Genomic DNA, 5000 nt, shown 5'->3' on the forward strand with positions numbered 1-5000 from the left:
AAATGAACAAGGGAAGGGGGGAAGGGACATATGATTTGTCTCCACTTGCAAGCTTGCAACCTATGTTCATCAGAGACCCACATTAATGCTATATTATAACACTTCCGACAGGTGGCATACAAACACCTCCACCCCTAGGCACGACTTAGAAACGTATTTCTCCAAATACCACAAGGCCACAAAACCGAGCATGAGAAAACTCTTGCAAGCAACAAACCCACAAGAATGCAATTTTCCTTTTAGAAACAAAAGTGTGTGGGGGGGGGGGAAGGGGAGGGACTCGTGATCTCTCCCCCTGCAAGCTTGCAAACCTTTGTTCTCCAGAGACCCACGTTAATGTCGCATTATAACACCTGTGGCAGGAGGCATGCAAATACCTCCGCACCCAGGCGCGACTTAGAAATGCATTTCTCCAAATACCATTAAGGCCACAAAACCGAGCATGAGAAAACTCTTGCAAGCAACAAACCCACGAGAATGCAATTTTCTTTTTAAAAACAAAAGTGGGGGCGGGGGAGGGGGAGGGACTCGTGATTTGTCTCCATCTGCAAGCACGCAAACCTATGTTCTCCAGAGACCCACGTTAATGTCGCTTTATAACACTTGCGGCATGAGGCATGCAAACACCTCCGCACCTAGGCACAACTTAGAAATGCATTCCTCCAAATACCAAAGGCCACAAAACCGAGCATGACAAAACTCTTGCAAGCAACATACCCATGAGAAAGGAGATTTTTTTAAAAAGCCAGGAGGGGGGAGGGACTCATGATCTACCACCACCTGCAAGCTTGCAACCTATGTTCTCTAGAGACCCACGTTAATGTCGTATTATAACACTGGACGCAAAAAGGCATGCAAGCACCTCCACACCTACGCACAAGTTAGAAATGCACTTCTCCAAATAGCGTAGGCCATGAAAAAACCCTTGCAAGCAACAAACCCACAATAGTGCAATTTAAAAAATCAAAAAACAATGGGATGGAGGGGAGGGACCAACCAAATATTTATTGTGCATATTGACTTGACCAATGATTCCGTCAAATGTAGACAACACCCCACCCCTTGCACCATGACCTACATCTGACGACAAGCCATAGAGCAGAGAGGGGTGGAAATGCGTGACAACGACCATGCTCGTAAAAAGTGGCACTAGCACAACTGCACATGGCAGGAAGCAAACCACGTCAAACTGCCAAGGTGCCTAGATGGGATTAATTAACGGGGTCAATACGTCAATCCACATTTTTCACATGCCATGACTCCCTTGGGCATGCTGTACAAAACTAGCAAAAGTGGCAGTAGGCTGCGATGAGGGTGTAACTGCAGTGTGCAGGCAACCGCCATGCAAACCCACCAGCACACATTGGCCAGCCAAGGTTCAAAACAAGGGGCTAATCATCCGGACCATCATGCCATGTTGTTGTTTTTCATATGCCATGCAACTCTTGGGAATGATTTGTGGCTACCGGCGTATGTGGCAGTAGATATGTAGGGACCCATGCACACCCAGCAGCACTCCATGGCAGGCCACAGCGCACATCAAAGGCAATCATCGGAGCCAACGTGCCTTGATGGTGATTTTCACATGCCAAGCCTATCTTGGGCATACCATGCGGCTACGGGCGCATCTGGCAGTAGCTGTGGGGGCACGGCAGCACAAGGCATGAACCCTTGCGCACCCAACAGCCCAGGGTGGCAGGCAGCGCTGTGCGGAAGAGGGGTTGAACATTGGGATGCATTGGCCATTTCCTTGTTTTCAAAAGCCATACCTCTCTAGAAACTACTGTGCAGCTATGGACACATGTGTCAGCAACTGTGGGGGTATGGCAGCGGTAAGTAGGGAGCCATGGGGACCCAGTAGCACACGGTTGCAGGCAGTGGTGTGCAGTAGATGGGCTGACCATCTGGACAGACGAGCCATGTACTTATTTTCACATACATACCAAGCCTTTGTTGGGCTTTCTTTGCAGCTACGAGCGCAGGATGCAACAGCTGTCCAGGCATAGCGGTATATATTAGGCAACCACGAGGGCAAAGCAGCACGCCATGGCAGGCGCAATGCACACCAAGGGCAAAATCTACGAAATCGACATACCGTGAAGGTGTTTCGCACAGGCGATGCCACTCTTGGGCAAGGTGTACGATGACTGATGCATGTGGCGGAAGATGTAGAGGCACTGCAGCGCTAGGCAGGTAGCCATGCGTGCCCCGCAGCACACAATGGCAAGCAACTATGTGTAGCAGAGGGGATGACTGTCTGGACGGACGTGCAATTTACATGTTTTCACAAACCACACCTTCCTAGGAAATGTTGTACGTCGACGGGCACATGTGGCATCAGAAGTGGGGGCATGGTAGCGCATGGTAGCCATCCACGTGCACCCAGCAGCCCACGAAGGCAGGCAACGCTATGGGCAGAAGGGGGCGGCGTTGCATGACAGAAGGGCTGACCATTTGCAGGCACGTCCACCTTCGTTGGGCATGCTGTGCCGCGACTGGCACATGTTACAGTAGCTGCGGGCACATGGCATGGAAGGTAGGCAACTAGCCACACGCGTCCAGCCGCAAGCAGTGGCAGGCCTCGACGCACACCAAGGGTCAACTCATCGAAACCCACGTGCCATTTCACTTTTTGTTACCATGCCATGGGTCTTTTGGGTTTGCCTACCATGCCTACTCATTGTCTGCTGCCCCTCTGTGCGGCCCCTTGAAAACTACCCGGGGAGTGGCACCCCCCTCCCTCAAGGTAGCTCTTATGCTATTTGCCCCTTTCCAGAAGGACACATAACCCCCCCCCAAAATATACCGGTCTATTTTTTGAGCTTCAAATATCCAAATCAAATGAAACTTGGTATGAAATTAAGGAAAAATCCAAATAATATTTTCATATAAAAATCATTTTTTTTGGATAAATATTTATTTTTTATTAACTTTTTAATATAAAAAAACATATTAAATTCAAAAAACTATGAAAAATCCATTTTAATGTATTTTTCTGAAAACTAAATTTCGGATGTCTTCCAAAGGTTGATAGAATATTCTGAAAAAATATTGGACCATTCCAACATATTTTGATATTTTTTAATATTTTATGATTGAAACATTACGAAAAATACCCAAAAAAATGGAAATGCGGGGTTTAAGTGAAAATGATTGTACTTTGGGAGCCAATTAGCCAATTGCAAGGCTTTTCTAACCCAAAGGGATGTTTTGCACAACATGATTTAAAGGCCCAAACTATGTTGTGCGGGCATGGCCTTGGCGTGTGCAGCAGTCGGTGCCTCGTGCGCAGCCGAAGTTCTTAAAGGAGCCTCTGTTGCATGGGCCACGGGGACCACGGTAGCACCCATGTGTGAGCCACGTGCGTGCGGCTATGTGCACGGTGGACTACAGACGTGGGCACGAAGGTGCAGCAATGCGTACAACCTTACGCCCGCCATGTGCTGAAATGCCCATGGCATGTGCGGCCATGCCAGCCATCATGATTGACACAAGGGGGGCCATGCTAGTGAAATTGCACGCGGTAGTGCAGCCATGGGCGATGCATGTTCGACCTCGCAACGTAACCTTGTGCACGGCGGTGCATCCATGCCTGCAACCTCAAGCATGGCACTTCCGATAAATCCTGAAACCCAGCGCGCGGTGAGGCATTGATGGGCGTGGCACATGCGGCCATGCATGCGACCTGGGGGGCGGTGTGAAGCAATGCACGCAACTTTGCGAGTGGTAGGGCAGCCAGGGGCACGGCATGTGCGGCCATGCTAGCAACCTTGTGCCCGTTGGTGCAGCCAAACGAGCAGCCTGTGAGGCGTGGAACGTAACCTTATGCGCGGCAGTGCAGCCATCTGATTGTCATGTGTGCCATGCCTACAAACTTTCACGCGGCATATGCTGCCACGCGCGAAACCGTGTGTGAGGCTTGTGCATCCTTGGTCGCAGCCATGTGCGAGGAAGTGCGGCACGGGCAGCAACCCAGCGCGCGCTACCTGTATCATTGCCCGCAGCCATGTGCGACCATGCCTACCACCTTGCGTGTGGTTGAGCAACCTTTCTCGCAGCAATGTGTGTTGTTGCCTGCCACCTAACGCGTGGTGTGCACCCTTGCCCAAAGCCATGTGCGCGCGGTGGCCTGCACCCCTGCTCACAATAGTGGAGCCTTACCTGCAACCGTGCCCGAGGTTACGTGTAACCACGTGTGTGGTATTGTAGCCACGCCCGCATCCATGTGCGTGGTAGCCTGCCTCTACGACAGCAGCCTTGCGCGTGCTAGTGCAACCTTGCCTGCAGCGATGCCTACACCTTGTGCGTCCATGCCAACTACCTTCCACACGGTAGTGCAACCATGCCTGCCACCATGCACGCACATTGTGCGGCCCTACGTTCGGTATTGCCGCCTTGTGCACTGCCATCGTATGCACTTAGGCACCCGTAGGGGGGCACGCGTAGGCATTGTCATGGGCACGTATATGTGCACACTTGCGGTATTCAAGAGCACAATTAGGCGACAGTTGGGCTACACTTGGGTGCACACGTAGACACACTTATTCAACACTTGCGGCCACGTATAGGCACATTTAAGGCGACACTTGAGGCATTCAAGAGCATGCACAAGCACACTTGGGTGGACACTTAGGCAACAGTTGTGGGCATGTATGGGCACACTTAGGCAACAAAACACTTGTGCCATTCATTGTGCACATGTAGTCAACACTTGGGGTGTTGTGCAACCATTCACTGTGTACACGTGGGCACACGTAGTCAACACTTGGGGTGTTGTGCAACCATTCACTGTGTACACGTGGGCACACGTAGTCAACACTTGGGGGCATGCGTAGGCACACACTTGGGCCATTTAAGAGCACGTTGTCACTGCTTTAGACCTTTCTAAGCAACCGCGCCGGCACTTAGCACTTCCACTAGCGCTAAGTCAGCCTAACCACCCTCCTTAAGGGACTAGGGAAGAGAAGAAGTGAACATAAGAGTGAGTTTGAGAAGAATGA

This window comes from Macadamia integrifolia, unplaced genomic scaffold (assembly GCF_013358625.1).
Source record: "Macadamia integrifolia cultivar HAES 741 unplaced genomic scaffold, SCU_Mint_v3 scaffold373, whole genome shotgun sequence".
NCBI classification, from domain to species: domain Eukaryota; kingdom Viridiplantae; phylum Streptophyta; class Magnoliopsida; order Proteales; family Proteaceae; genus Macadamia; species Macadamia integrifolia.